Source organism: Lepisosteus oculatus, chromosome 4, assembly GCF_040954835.1.
Source record: "Lepisosteus oculatus isolate fLepOcu1 chromosome 4, fLepOcu1.hap2, whole genome shotgun sequence".
Lineage (NCBI taxonomy): Eukaryota > Metazoa > Chordata > Actinopteri > Semionotiformes > Lepisosteidae > Lepisosteus > Lepisosteus oculatus.
In genome coordinates, this window is record NC_090699.1 from 61,770,868 (window position 1) to 61,787,920 (window position 17,053).

Consider the following 17,053-nt stretch of genomic DNA (forward strand, 5'->3'; position numbering starts at 1 on the left):
CTGTCACACTCTTCGTTAAGTGGAGTAACCTCAAAGCTAAATCTTAAATTTGCTAATCACCAAATCAGCCAACTTGTAGGGTTTGTCTGAAAGTTTCAAAACTATTTTGTTAAGTATAATCATTGTCTTCAAGAGCTTTTAATACTAAATTACGAGCATACAGTAGGAGTAATCTGAAATCACATAAGGCATATCAAATTCTCAATTGGATATTCAAGACATTTTTTAGTTACATTAGTATTTTCTATTGGTGTTTGCTGGATATTTCATGGGCTGTATTTCTACATGGAACTCACGTACTGTACATTCTTAACCTGTTTTCACCATTGTCACATTTAGCCAATTTCCGCCTGGAATTTCCTCCCCCTTAAACATTTGTTATATCTCTGCAGCAGAACATAGCAGGAGCCTGGTTCAGGTCTTAAACTGAAGGTAACCCCCATGGCTTCGAGTGTGAACAGTCAAATTTCTTATATTTCTTAATGTGTCCACTCAGCAGACTAACATATGAAAAAAAAAAACCCCAAAACAGCAGGGGAAAATGTTTTTTTGGTCTGCAGAGGTCAGATTTTTCAACTAAATGCATGTCAAGGGCCTGGGAATGATTTGAAAACCTTGTTCTAGCTTGGATAAAAATCTGGGACAAATTGATCAATTAGAAAAAATTCTACATCATGTTTTGTGAAAACTGGACCTGGAATGAAATTTCACGCCTATAATAAAAAATCATAAAAATATTGAAAATAATCATTGCAATTGCTATAAAACCCTTTAGGCACTGCTAGAGAGCCTTTATCTGCTGTTATGCTATTAAAAAAAAACCTCAGAGTTGCCTTCTGGTGTGAAAAAAAGGAGAACTGATAAGAAACTGATAAAAAAATGATTGATTACCCCTTCTGAGTCAATGATTGACAGCTAAAAGGCAGGCGGAATTCAGCTCGAGGCTTCTAGAGGAAGTCTTACCCCCTAAGGGCTCTGAATGGCTGAAAATACAATGAGTGACAGCGGTTTTTACCAATCAGATCGCCTTATTGCTAGCGGTCGTTCTTCAAACATTTACTACAAAGTCAATAACGTTCAATAGTCTCCAGGTCTGGAGATAAGCTAGTCTGGGTTATTTTGGATATATATCATGCTTCAGAAGGTAAAAACATGGGATATATATATATTTGCTGGTTTTTGCTTTTGCTGTTTTGTTGGTAAAACTGTATGATATTGACATGCTGTGCTGGCCGGGTGTTTTTATTGGGATTCTGCTAGTTCATTAATTTATTGGTTTATTGCATAATAGTGTCATATCTGTGGAAACAAACTTTATGGTTTTGTTGTGATGATATTGGAGAATACGTGCATGTGAGAAAATTTGTGGAGCGGTTTCAAAAAAACGTTGTTTATCTTGCGTTTATCTTTAAAAAAAAAGTGTCATCTGTGGAGACAGACGTGGTCACCAGTGACCACGATCCGGGCTAACTTAACCTATATTTCTACAGCTTCAAGGTTTCGTCAAAAACGTATTTGCCTTCTTTTATTGTAATTCTTCTCACTTATTGTTGTCATTTCTAGCTTAGTATTGCTGTTGTGTGTGAATGGAATTAGTGAAATGCTGAATTGTAAATTCTTTCTTAGGTGACGTTTTATAAGATACAGTAGAGCTGGTTTTGAGAAAGAAAAATATTTATGGTGGTGGTGGTGGAGGGGATCCCCATTACCTGTAAAGCGCTTTGAGTGGAGTGTCCAGAAAAGTGCTATATAAGTGTAAGCAATTATTATAATAAGTTTACTGTTGTAAAAGTTTTCATTTTTAAGATTTTGTTTGAGAATTTAAAGTGCTAGTCATCTCTATGATTCCTTTACCCAGAATATTAAATTATTTATCTCCACCTCCACATAATCCTTATGGGTCTCAGACCCCTGTAACATACAGCACTTGTTATACAGTACATTGCAGTATTATTAGAGCTTATATTCAGTGGAGTCAGGGCTGCTACTGATACCATATAAGCAATCACGTTTTTGAACAGCTTCTTTCAGTACAGGATGTACTGTGGAGATTAATTCGGGATTTGATGTAAAGTGTCTGAATAGACATCTACTATGTCTTATTGAAAATGCTAAAAAGAGCTCTTAATGAGATTGCTTACAGTAGCTTGTAACATAAAAAGTCAAAGCATTACCAGAAACTGGGTGCCAAATGTAAATGACTAACCTGATATATTTGTATCTGTTAAGCTTCTTTAGTCTTTACCATTACAAAATGCTTTTATTTTACTAATGGCCTATTAACAGCAGGAAAGTCACACTCCATTTCAATTTCATCTTGTCACTTTGATTTGGTACATCATCTTCTGACAATAATTAGGTGTTATGGTCCCTGCTGTGTATATTATGGTATTTATGGCTTTGACTATGCAGATAATGAAAGCTGTTGATTGGGAAAGAAAATCTTAAAAATGCTCTTAATGACAGGTAAAACAGACTAATGAATTCCACACATTGAAGTATTTTTGTTTATTGGCTCTGCAGCAACAAAGAACATGTGTTGTGAATGATAATTTGTATTGTGCTTATTTACTGGAGGAAATATATTGTTTTCACAGTATTAGGTAACAAAAACTCAACCATTTTATAATTTTAGATGGTGAGACTTTTTACATACTGTACGTGATTCCACAGTGGCTTATTCTAAAATGAGTTGTTTTTTCATTCTAAGCACATAAAAAGGATGACCCTGTTTAAGATGGCCTAAGAATTTTAGCTCCAACATTATAAGGGCTTTCTCTGTAGGGGCATATTACACTATGTTATTTAAAGAGAACAATTTTCTCTTTTTGTTTCAAATGAGCTTTTTTGAAGTAAAATGATTCCAGTGAAAAGCACACTCATTCACAGGTTCACACTAAGATGTGATTTTTTAACATGGCACAATATTAATCCTTCTTTTCCCTGTTGGCTGATTTCCCACTAAATTAATTAAATGATTAATTTGCCCAACGTTTGTGCACCAATTAGTCCCATTATCTTCTTCTGAGAGATTTTCCGTATATTCATTACCTAAAATTTTGCATTGGGTTGTGATTAGCATTATGTTCAAATAGAACTACAGTAAGAGGAAATTTTATGGTATATGGTACTTACCATAGAATGTTGATGTTCATTATTTATTATTATAATGAAATAATTAGTCTAGAACTAATCTCATACAGCATAATCACACAAATATAATATTAAGAGGTGGTGAACAACTTACATTGTGTTGAAAACCACATCTGTGATCCTCAAGCTGTCTCAACAGCCTTGAGAAATGTGCCAAGAAATGTCCAACTTTTAAGCATCCTTAATGTGGGTAAACACATAAACATTTCTCCCGTAAATGTAAAATGGAAAACTTATTTTATTCTGGGAAGGGATACTTTGTGCCCCCAAGCAGTCCTTGGGCTAAATGTTGTCCAACAGTGGTTTAATAGACTGTCTTTAAAAACAACAACTGACATTATTTAGCTATTAAATCCTGTTGTTTATATTACTGGTGGAAAATCTTATATCGTATTCATGTGTGTTCTCCAAATCACGAGAGTGTCTAATATCTGTAAAGGACCTTTACTCAATCACTAGAGTCCAAAACTGATTCCTGAAAACAGTTTCCTGTTGGATAACAGGATAATTTTCCTATCACACGCTGTATGGAAATGGAGCAGTATTTTCTCAGGAGTCCTGAGTAAGAAATGATATGAAGAAAGGTATTACCATAAGCAGTTAATCTGCACAGTTAAATAGCACGTGTACAGGTTTTACTGTATATAACCACATACACCTAATTTGTGCAGTTACACACACATGTATTTGGAGATCCATATTTTGCTGTTGCTTTACCTTAGTAAAGTACTGTATCTGCAAATCAATTTGAATAATTCTATATCTTTTGTGTTACAGTACTAATATTATATAGTAATAAAAATGGATTTTCTTTTTTGTTTTTTTTTTACTGAGAAATAGTTATCTTTGGTGCTAGGCATTTTTAACTATAGCTATGTGATTGTTTATGATTCTTTGAAGTTCACATCCTCCAAATGCAAAATATATGTAATGTAAAATATACATATATTTAAGACACATATATTTTAAGTCAGTAGTTATTTCATACTGAATCCCTCATATGCTCACAATGCTTTCTGTGCATTATTTAATGAACATAATGCAAAACATTGCAGTAAAATGTTAGAAAGAGCCAAAACATACATTAAGAGCAAATTATGTTAAGATATATATGCAAAAATCTGCTTAGGCAATTTGAAGATTTTCCTGTTTTCAGCTTATGGAAAATGCAGATGAAAACAAGATCTTCTTGACAGAATCAAGGTAACTGCCAATGCAATTCATTTGATTTCATAACATGACCAGACAGTTGCTATGACTAAAGCAAGTAAAGGCTTTAGAAAAGAAGAAATATGACAGTTCCAATAGTTCCTAGGAATAGTGACATGACCTCTCGGTAACATCCACAGAAGGACAAGTAAAACTGATGATCAACTCACAAAGAAAGAAGGTTTTGCAAGTACAGTTTTGTTTCCAAATTAAACTTAATGAGCTTTAACATTCATTCACATCCTTGGTGAACTGTCATTAAACATTGATTTACCAAGAATGACCATGACTACATTCTATATTTTTCAAATCAATTAAAAACTAAAGACTAGTATGCCTTACATACAGTACATTATATTCCATGTATAAATAATACATTTGTCCAAAATAACTACTGTATTATAAGGTCCAGTTGTGACCAAGGTAGAAGTTATTGACAGATGCCACCACCAGAGTTTTGCCAAAATATACTGGTAAACTTTGAAATTTACCAGTCCCTCAGTTATACCAAGGAAATCGGGGCCAGAGATACAAAACATCTCCAAAGCACTGTTACTCAAGATTTAGTACAAAGATGACTGCCCGATGGAAGAAAATAATATGATTTCAGGTGTAACTTTACACTTTATTGTAGCTGTTTCAATGAGCATAATATCTGCCTGTTTATCACAATTTTATAAAGAAATTTGTGATATACAGTACATCCTGAAGTTATATAGTTTGTACGTGTCGGGGCCAAACAATTAATAGGATCTATTTTCTTACAGCACACATACAGATACAACACACATACTCTTACTCTGTTAGGTACTTTGCTACATACTTTACTCTTAAACCACAAAAGACAGGATCAGGACAATGTGCAATACAAATTAATGTATTACGTTTGAATGTTGCAGGATATTAGCATTGAACGAAGACGTGACTCTTGTTGAATTTCTAAACAATAGATATAAAAATCGTGTTATGTAAGAGAAGCCTCCAAAGAAAAATTGGGAAATCATCCAGGGACAACAATTCCAAAGAATGCTAGCAGAGATACTTAAAGGGCTTAAAGGGAATAATTGAACAGATGTAATAATTAATTATATTAAAACTTAATTATTATATAATAAACATTATTATGTTTTCTCTTCTGTTCATTACATACTGTAAATATTTATGATTGTGTACATTCGCTGCATGATTATGAAGATGTTTTGCTCACAATATTCATAACACTACTGGAAAGCACCTCTAGATTGTTTTTGTATTATTAGAAGGCACATTCTATATAAATAAAATATACAAAAGCAATTATAATGTCAAAATTAGCTAAGAATTAAGAATTGCAAACATCTCAAGGGGGTAGGTCTTACATATAAATCATATTTACGATTATTCAGATCTTCCTGTTAATAAAATAAAAGCAAGCAATATCTACATTTCTACTGAAAAAATAGCCTCAGTCAGATCATTCAAGATCGTATCAATACAGTATGTTGACTGGCCATGGATCTTTGTTTAAAGAAGGGCTTTTAACCTAGCTAAACCACACACACACTGTTTGCATTTTAAGGTTTATATTCTACAACAGTTGCCATGGATGTGGACCTTCCCATGATGCACAGTGGCACTGAGCATGCTCAATGAATAAATAAATAAGACCCATTTTTCTTCCTTTGTTTTGAAAGCTCTTTAAGACTTCCTGTTGTCAGCCACAGCTGCGAGGAATGCTTAATTTGCATCATATCTAAAAGCGTGGTGTGGCAGACTGGCAGTGTCGTGCAAAGTGACTGCTAAAACCTAGATTAATGTAGAATGAAACAATTTGCACTTTGTTTCTGTGGGAAAGTTCAGCCTCTCAGCAAGAGGACTTCTTTGAAAACCCTGTTCAGGGGATTTCTTCAGTTTGGGCGGAAAAAAATTAGCCAGCTACAAATAACAACTGCATGCCTGTGTCTGTCATCACTGATATCCCTTTTCTGCCTCTTATGTTGGACTGCTTGCGTTTTGAAATTAAATATACATCTGTAATGCACAGGGATGCTGCATATCGCGACCGTTGAAGTGCAGGCAGCAGAAAAAGGAATGGAAACCATGAATATGCTTGTGGCAGGTACAAATTTCAGAAGTGACACAAAACGTTCTGAGGGAAAGGCACACTCTATCTCTGGAATTTGCCATTTGCATGCAGGGATGTGTTTGGCACACCAAATGAATATTTAGTGGGCTCCCACAGCCCAGTGGAGATTAATGCTAAATAAATTCAAGTCCATGCACAGTCTGATTTCCCCAAAGAATAGACCTCTATTGGAGCTGACTTGAATCATGCTGGTTTTCCTTTGCTGAACTGAGGTAGTGGTAATTGACAGTCCTTTAGAAACAGCCAACACTGGTGCTTTTTTGAAGGGATTGATTTTAAAATTACATTGCCCTGGGGTCTTTGAAGGCTAGTTTGGAAAATGCAACCTTTAATAATTGTTCTAATGAGATCACCGTACCTATAGTTCCTGTTAGGGAAGCTCGGTTGTGGGAATGACATGGGAAACTGAGAGTCTGTTCCCCCAAAAAAGAAATACGTTTCATTTAAGGAAAAGTTTCTCTTGTTTGGTTTAATTTGCTTTCGTATTGTTTTTCTCTTTCTAATGGCTTTAGTGTATGTTCATTCAAAGCATATGCCTTTTACAAGTTTATAAATGAGCTTGCAATCAGATTGGAGTTACCAGAGTGAGGCTGTGTTTGATTTAAAAAACTTTTGTGTGTCTGTTTGCAAAGACGAAAATACAGTAACTGCATTGTATCAACTGAAAACAGTGGTCACCTGTGCTACTGAAATTTCTATAGTGCGAAGGTTACATGTGGTATCAACACTACTCATTTTTCTTGATTTACTGAATTAACAACTTTCCAAGGTACTGTATGTAACAATTGTATAAATCCTGACCTTGAATAGTTGTTATAATATTCTATATTGGCTTTGCCCTCAAACCTGTTCAATAAAATGGCACTGTGACTCTCAGGTAGACTTTAAGCTATTTGTGGAAGTTGGATTATTACTGGATTTATTGTTTTTTAAAATGTATTCAATGGGCTGGTGTTTTTATATGACCTGGTACATGATCATGAATGAATTGCATAATTTATTTTAAAATACCCCACACATCCTTATACATTTCTCTGTGTATTTACTTGTGCATCACTGCATGTGACTGTGAATCAATTACTTTGCTGTGTGTCTATCTGACCAGCAGGGGTCAGCAATTGCAATATGTAATTATGTTCTGAATAAATGACTTAATTTTCAGATTCCTTCTACTTTATTGAGAACAATTTTCAAGCACAATGTTAAAATATTTAGTTTACCAATCTGAGGTGGTTCCAATGTACAGTATTTTCTTCAAGCTTCAAGCACAATTTTTCCTATCTTAGATTTTTAGTTTAAGTTTGTGTACTTTTAGAGATGTTGATGCCGCTTAACCTATAAATACATATACCTGTGATATGTTCCAAAAATAACAGCAAAAATACATGACACTATATGACTTTTAACAATTAAGATGAAGAATTTAGATATATTATTGCATTCTAAAATTAATGCATGGTTTTGATTAATATCTTACTTGAGTAATTTTTAATCACATTTCATAAGAGGCATGTTAACAGGTGCTCATTGAGGTGTCCCATTAGATCAGGCAGGTTAATATAAAATGAATTGCCAATGGAATTATAACTGAGTAGTCTTGGATTAATTGAAAACTGGACCTCAAAAGGAGAAGAAGGAGGACTTTTTTTCAGATATTTGTCTCCATCTAGGAATTCACACAATTTATAATAATGATTAAATTTAAAAAAAAAATCCATACACTTATATAGTGCTTTTCTCCACTCAAAGCGCTTTACAGGTAATGGGGACTCACTTCCACCACCACCAATGTGCAGCACCACCAGGATGATGGAGAGCAGCCGTAGTACACCAGTATGCTCACCACACATAAGCAATCAGTGGGGAGGACAACAGAGTGATTAAGGTAATTCATAGATGGAGGATTATTAGAAGGCCATGATTGGTAAAGGGCTATGGGAATTTAGGCCAGGACACCCGGGTAACACCCCTACTCTTTTCGAGAAACACCCTGGGATTTCACAGAGTCCCAGAGAGTCAAGACCTTGGTTTTATGTCTCACCTGAAGGACGGCATCTTTTTTATAATATAGTGTCTCCTTTACTATACTGGACCCACACTGACTGCAGGGTGAGCACCCTCTACTTGCCCCTCTAACATCTCTTCCAGCAGCAATCTTAGCTTTCCCAGGAGGTCTCCTATCCAGTTACTGACCAGGCTCACGGCTGCTGAGCTTCAGTGGGCTGCCAGTTGTGAGTTGCAGGGTGATATGGCTGCTGGCCTCATTTATATCACTATTAAAATATAACAAATTCTGATAAGAATAATATCAAGCACACATAACGTTACATGGCAGGATACAAAGGGGAGACAAAATAGACAGTGACACAGAGCTGATGCCATAGCTTTAGATGACCCTGAGAAACATGTTTTATGTGTTTTTAGTGGAGTGTGAACCTAATTAAAGTTCAAATGTTATCCAGCAATTTTTATAGGGAAAAAAACAATGTCTGGACCAAACTCTTATAATGGCAGAGCGGTGGCACTGTGGCCAAGGATCTGCGCCTGTGGCTGGAAGATTGCTGGTTCAAATCCCTTGGCTGGCAGAGTAATCCTACTCTGTTGGGCCCCTGAGCAAGGCCCTTAACCCCAACTGCTCCTGGGGCACTGTACAATGACTTACCCTGTGCTCTGACCTCAAGCTTCTCTCCCTGTCTGTGTGTCTGTGTCTCATGGAGAGCAAGCTGGGGTATGTGAAAAAATGAATTCCTAATGCGAGAAATTTTATATGGCTTATAAAGTGATCTTATCTTATAGGGGCTAAGAACTGACAAAATGTTCTTTCCACACAGAGTGTGATGTGCAACTGTGTAGTGACAAATGATATGTGCATTACAGATACAGTAGGCATGAGGACAGCAGAGCATATTCATAGACTGCTTCCCACTATGAAATATCACTTTTCTATTACATTTAGTTTTTTTATGTAAAGTACACTTTGTATAACAATTACACGCTTCCTAAAGAAGCATAATCAAGTTGTAGTATACAGTATGCTAGGAATGTTACATTAAAGTAGAACACACCACTGTTCTTGCAAGGATTAAATTTGTCCAATTTAAGCATTTTTCACATAGTTCTTTATGATTATACCAGCCAAGTATTTTTAATACCTTCCAATGTGCAACATTTTTTAGGCAGTTTACTTTAAGAACATTAAATCTTTAATTACAAACAAAAGCAAATCTTTGTCTTCCTTTTAATCTGCTTATAATTCATTACAAGTGGTTTATTTTGTTTACTGTAATCTCTGTCTGACCTTCAGTTGTATTTCAAACTTTTAGAGGCGTGTTATAAATATTACATGCTGTGTTTTGTTTAAAACCTTATACACTATGGCAGTTTAAATTTAGAGACCATTTACCGTCTATACAGAACACTTAATGTATACATGCAATCTTTCATTCGATGTACATGTATTTACAAATAACTACATAGTTTGCTTGTTAGTTTGCAATAACCTTTTCTCCACATGTTAAAATCACATAGATCTCAAATAATGTAACAGGGATAACCTAGGTAGTCAATAATCCTTGGTTGAAGGGAACTTGACTGAATGTATGCTAATTTCAAAAGCTTAATGAGAAAACTTATTGATGCATCATAAACCTCAAATTCTTTATAACAGTTTCCCTGTTCAATCAGAACAGAATAACAAGATAGATCTTCCCATCAGTCTTGAGATCTTGAATTACAGCCTTAAATAGTAAATACCTGTACTTCCCATGACCTTCATGACAAAAATGTTTTCCTCTTCACATATAAAGTTTTGAATAATTATAAAGCAAAATTACTACTACTCTGGAACTGTTTCCTTTTTAAATAACTTTGCAGCATTCCTACAAAACCAGATGTTGCCCAATGTTTCCCTAGAATAGTTTGTCATATAGTTAATACTATGATTCATCTAAGTAAAGCATGCTTTTTCCTACAGTACCTGCTGGAAATTGAAATTTATTTTGTTTGTTGTATAGGAACTTTATAAAGGTTTCTGCATAAGATGGTTCAGTGCAAATAGAACAGACATTTTTTCACCTGCAAAAAAATGATGGCTTTTTTTTCAAAGAAGAAATATTATTTTTATGTATTGATGTATTTTCAAGTAGATACACTGCTACTCTATATGTCCAGTAAAATACTATGGGAACCTTTGGTATACAACTGCTATAAATAATTAAAGACAGGTTTTTGTAATCCTATGCAAGTGATTATAATATTAATATAATAGTTTACTTCTATTGTGGCCACAAAATATCAGACAAGTGGATTTATTTGAATTCACAATTGATTAGTAGAAATTAAATTCACTATGCCAAACACATTCTTCAACATGCATTAAATAGTTAAAAGCCTGCAATTCACTCAAACATTGCACTTATGCTTTTGTTTCAAAGACTAAATCTGAAATATAATTGTGTTTGGTTTCTGGTTGCTTAGAGTACAGTCTACATCATCAAGAAGACTTGGTTTCACCTGTTACAGCAACCCAGTGGCCTATCAGTATTGACCTTTTTAAGTTGCATTAGGCATATGGTGGCATAATTAAAAACAGCAGTAAATCAAGCCTTTTAATGTATGCATTATATAGCAGAAGCCACATACAGTCAGCTTGACATATTCTTTCATCTGCATTTAAGTAATGGTTTCTACAGTACATGGTCAAACACGTTTATTTTTCAACAAAAGAAAGAACTGCAAGAATTATCTTTGCATTTGAAAATTGTTTTACATGTGAGCCAACATTCATGTGTAATTATGGCTGTTGATAATACATTAACCTTAGCATAAATTTCCCTAAAAAAGTTAATACAAATTACAGAGCAGACATAAACCCAGGATTGCCCATGCATGTCGTTCAATCAAAAATAAAATTAAGATCTGATTATTACACAGGCGAAGGACCGAAAGATTTTACGTTTTGCCAATAAATCCTTTATCACAAGAGTCGATTTAATTGTTCCAGTCATGCTGCTTTTAGCTAGGCTGTCACAGTTGTTTAATCACATTCCACCATAACCTTGGCCTTTGAGAACATACTGGTAAAAAGAATGTTTTAAAGGCACAAAAATAGCCTACTAAAATGTAATGTGTATTTCTACTCTCTATCAAATGATGTTAATTAAAAAAACAAATTGGCAAATTTTGTCAATATATTGAAGAATGAAGAGATGAGAGAGACGCCCTGGAAGTGAGATAATAATATCATTTTCTTGTTTTTGTATGTTTTTGCAAACTATGCAGTCTTGTGGTTTGGCATAGGCTTTGTGCTCAAATATATATAAAGATGCTGCTTGTCCTTGGTCAGTAAGATAAGGGGCATGTATTTGGTAAGCTGGCTGTACACCCAGAATATGAAAAGAACTAGCTGTTGTCTAGTCTGCAACTTAGATATAATTAATTGGCAGGTGTTGCTGTTTTATCATTTGTTTAGAATATGTCATAGTAACTCTTTTTGTTTTAAGGTATAAAGGACCATCTTCAGCGACTTATTTTTTAAGTCTGGTGGTTGCAAGCTGGACTTCCATATGCATATGAATAAAGAGACTTCTGCTTCACAGACACCTGAACTTTGTCATTTGTTTGACGCTACAATTTGGCACTGCGAGCAGGGTACTCCCAGCTGAGGGGACTCTGACAGAGAGGTGGAGAGGAATAGTTAGGCGGCCGCTTCTAAAAAAGAGGTAAGGACTCCTCTTTTCTAAAAAGTCCCTTATCCTCTCCATGTTGCTGTCGAGGGTTTTTCTGAAGCTGAAGTGAGTACAAAATAATGAGTTTATGGTGTATGTGGTGGTAGACTTCTGATACGTATGCTGGCTGTTTTCCCAGTTGAAAGATACTGGATGTGTTTTCCCAGTTGTAAGATACTGGATGTGTTTTCCCAGTTGAAATATACTGGATGTAGTCTCCCAGTTGAAAGATACTGCCAGAGGATGGTGGGGTCGAGATAGAGGAATTGCTGAGAAATAGCATTCTGCCCAGTTAGTGTTGTAAACCCAGGACTGATGCACCTGGTATCTGCTGTAGGCTGTGTTCTCTTTAGTTGTTGTGGAGAAGCTGTGATCTCAGGGTGATAACCTGAGCTGTACGTGTAGTGGAGCCGGGGACAGTAACTTGGTAAGTTAAAGCTAAAGGAAAAGAACTTGGTTTGTGTGATACTGTAATTAGCATAAAGGTTGCTGAACACGTGGGTGGTCACAGAGGATAGATAATGGTTTGATGTGAAGAAAAATTAGTAGAGGTGTCTGACTGGGTGTCAGAGAAAAAGAAATTAGATTAATGTGAAATGAAACTTCAAAAGAAATACGGACTGTCAGACGGAATATGGTCTGAACAGGAATATACTGTAGAAAAGTGTATGAACAATGGGCTAAAAATAAGCAAATAGAGACAGGACATATATTAGGGAAACATTTGAGAATTCGAAAGAATATCATAGAGAAAATGGAATGGGAAGACACTAAAATCCCTGCCGGAAAAGCTAAAAGCTTTGGCAGAACGAAATGAAGTTATATATACTGAAAAAGAAAAAGAAAAAGAAGAAATAGAACGCCTCAAGAATGAATTAGGGAAATGCAGTAATGTGAACGGAACACCTAAATTATATCCAGATCTGAGACCTTTCAAAGGCAAAAATGAGGACTGGGACAGATATCCGACTGGCCGTATCCAGACGGGGGGGTCGGATTGGGACGACACTTGGTACAGTATGATAGAGATAGAGACGGGTCCTGGCAAGCCCCAGGTCCCAGGGAAAAGACAGGAGTCTCCAAGAACAGTTAGAGGTATAAGCAGGGCTGAGTGATCTAGTAGTGAAAAATCAGCAGACAAAGACCGGTACAAATCCAAGCCTGAGCATATAGACCGATGGGCTAAAGAAGTGACACATCCTAAGTCAGGCATGCAGCAAACCTGGAGTGCACTTCAAGAATTAGACCTATAGAATCGGCAATGATTTTGAGAAGAGTCGGTGAAAGAAAGGCAGGGCAGTTAAAACAGGTGTGTGGAAGAAAGAACCTGGGAGAAGGGGGGGAATTAGTGTGGATATTTCTGAAAGAACATTACCCACCGAAAACTGATTGGAAAAACAGCATGTCAGCAGAAGGAAAGTGAGGATGTCTCTGATTTTACAGAAAGGTTTATAACTCTATGGATAGATTACTCGGGGTTAGCAGATGAAAACTAAGTGAATGAAGAAGTACTTCCACAGTAATAAAACAAATTTACTTGAGTGGGTTAAAACCTGATGTTGCCAAGCATGTGCAGCTACGCTTTCCTGATATTATGGAGAGCGGAGACAGATTTGATTTAATAACTCGCGAAGCTAGGAAGATAGAGCAAAGCATGTATGGTAAAGTGCGAGCACTGCAAATGGGAGATATAGAAACTCCCAAAGAGGAGAAAAAGGAACAGCCAGTGTGTCGCTATTGTAAGAGGCCGAGCCATTTTTATAAAGCCTGTAGACAATTGTTAAAAGCAAAAAGACAGAGTGACAGAGGGGGAAGGGGTCCCTCTCATAACCCTACTGATAGAGAGGGTCAGAAGGGGCTGATATCTCAATTAAAGAACATGTCAGAAGCTGAAATGAGAGCCTTGCATGAAATAATAGATTTAAACTAGAAACCTAGTCTTATAATAGTCTAATAATCTGTTTTCCCAGTGGGTTGCTGCCACTGCCTCTGTGTCTACCAAACGCTGCATTGTTCGGGGTGAGATGGACTGAGATCACCCTCAGTCTGCTGGAACAGTGGAACGAAGGAACAGAACTCTGAAAGATCGACGAAACATCAGACTGAAGGAACACCACGGGTAGATGTTCTGCCTGCTGTCCTGTGTAGCCTGCGGGCTGGATCAAACAGAACTGTGTAACAGAACCTGTTTGATATCATCACGGGCCAACCAACGAAACTTCCTGGAGGGCCAAATCTGGCTTATGGATCATTGATTTTGCTATCTCATTCTCTATTGTAGTACTGTAGGTTGTTAATTGAAGAGGTGCACGGGGCTGGTGAACAGGTGCTGGACGCTTGGAGACCTCCAGTAGAGGGAAGACATGACCGGATACCTGGCAAGTGGGTGTGGGTGAGAAAGATATACCCTGCCAGATGTTGCAACCCCGCTGGGGAGGGACCATATCAAGTGCAACTGACTACCGACTCTGCCATCTGAGTGACAGGATGAGATCGCTGGATCTACGCGTCCCACTGCAACCGAGCCACTGCACCGGAGACTGAGTGAACATTAATTATTATGTTGTCAAGTGTAAGGAGTTTTACTTTGATAAACGGGGATATGGAATCAATACTTTATCAATCTGCCACAAATAATAACAGAGCTCGTGTTGGGTTTGTACTGTATTGTTATAAAAGATGCTGATTGGAGTAATCCCCTTTAATAGAGGTGATTATTTAGGTTTATAGGCATGGGTAAATAGCTATGAGTGTAACTCGGATGTATTAGAATGGAACAAACTGTATGCTCAATCACAGTTCTAGACCATCCTCTATTAGGGTGATAAACAGCTGTTTAGGTGAGTGAAGACTACACAGTACTTGTATTCCAGACAATTCTGAGCACATTAATGACTTAGGACAGCACATTTATGCTGAAGCACAAAAAAAATATATCATAATTATAATCTAGATGATTGGGGCATTGGTGTGTGGCTACAGTCTGTGCTGGGAACATGGGGAGGGGTCTCCAGTTCAATACATATTTGTGGGTCTGGTATTATTCATAACGATCATATTGTTAATATCCTGCTTGAACAACATGTGGACTAAAGCTGCTGCTTCTGTGCTAATTGTACACCATGAAGGGAACACAGGGGTCAAGAATGATTTCCTGGGAAAGGTTTCTGCATCTCTTATCTAGAGGCAGAACATAATTAGTAGAACAATAAGGATCTGAGGGGGGAATGAAGAATAAAGAGATAAGAGAGACGCCCAGGGAAGTAAGATAATAATATCATTTTCTTGTTTTTGTATGTTTTTGCAAACTATGCAGTCTAGTGGCTTGACATAGGCTTTGTGCTCAAATATGTATAAAGATGTTGCCTGTCCTTGGTCAGTAAGATAAGGGGCATGTACTGTATTTGGTAAGCTGGCTGTACGCCCAGAATATGAAAAGAACTAACTGTTGTCTAGTCTGCAACTTAGATATAATTAATTGGCGTTGCTGTTTTATTATTTGTTTAGAATATGTCATAGTAACTCTTTTTGTTTTAAGGTATAAAGGACCATCTTCAGCTACTAAGTCTGGTGGTTGCATATGCATATGAATAAAGAGACTTCTGCTTCACAGACACCTGAACTTTGTCATTTGTTTGACACAACAATATACTCTTCTTCAATAAAAAATATATATATGTAAGATATTATTGTCTCTTAGGAGTGGACTAGGAAAATAGTTCAACTACAAAAGCAATATTTTTGTTTCTAGCATTTCAGCTAACATTTACCCAGTCTGCCCAGAATATAGAAATTCTCTTTACTGTTTTTTATTCAGTTATTTAATTTCATTTTCGAGAAAAAGCTAACCCAATGAAATCCTACTTTTGTAAGGATTTGATCTATATTCTCAGCACTACTTAATCCATTAAAAATACTGCCGCCATGAAGTAAAAAACAAAACAAGATCACTCTTACACTAATAAGCAGGACAGGCTATTTAGTTAATTGCGTGTAATTTCAGGAATGGAAGGTGATTAAAATGCTCATGACTTTGGCATGCGGTTGTCTTCTATAGCAGTAGAAATTGTGTAAGGTGGTAGAGCCAGCTGTCATTATAGCACAATATCAGTGGGTGGACAGGGCATCAGCTGTTGCTAAATTTATATTACAGTAAGGTACTGTACAGGCAAGAGCGTGGACTCTATTCTTAGCAAAGGTTTGTTTATAGAGAATCATTATGATTACCATTGACTTCTAATATGAGGGGTTAACCAGCAGAACTGCAGGTAAACAAATCCACCAAAAGCACTGCAACAGTTTATTCACTTTGAGACCTGAAAAGTTTCCTTTTGAATATTAACTTGAAATTCCTTCTTCATGTACAGAAAATACAGTAGCATCATGCTGTAGTGCTCTTGGGGAAAAGGCAGGTCTGGATGGGTAATGTGTTACCTCATTACCCGAATGTCAAATGTCAGAATGCCAAAACGTCCAAACCACGAGCAATGTGGACACTCACTCCCTTGCACTGATCGGGGGTATGAATAGTACAATATTTTGCATTCTATATTGGAATTGATCCAGGCCATATACCTCTGATTGAACATTTAATCTTGGATGCATGAACAATTCCAAGTTTATTGTTTGTTATCGGTGTAATTCTTTAATTCTTTGGAAAATGTATGATAAGGCTCATGCATCATCCACAGCTGGAATTCCAAATGTATTCTGGCTACATCAAAGCATTACTTAAATACATGTGAATAATTTGTCTGGAGTTGTGGTTTTCACTTGTGCATAAATTAACAGAAAGACTTCATTTTCTGAAGATCCGATGAGTAATTACGCTACCCAGAAA

General features: G+C 36.3%; 1 long non-coding RNA gene across 1 annotated transcript; it reads left to right on the top strand.

The window, feature by feature from the left end:
* The first annotated feature begins 11,852 nt into the window (after positions 1-11,852).
* LOC138238444 (uncharacterized) lies at positions 11,853-15,827 on the top strand. The gene is made up of 2 exons (XR_011189490.1): positions 11,853-12,640; positions 14,184-15,827. It is a non-coding gene; the product is annotated as an uncharacterized lncRNA (long non-coding RNA).
* The last annotated feature ends 1,226 nt before the right edge of the window (positions 15,828-17,053 follow it).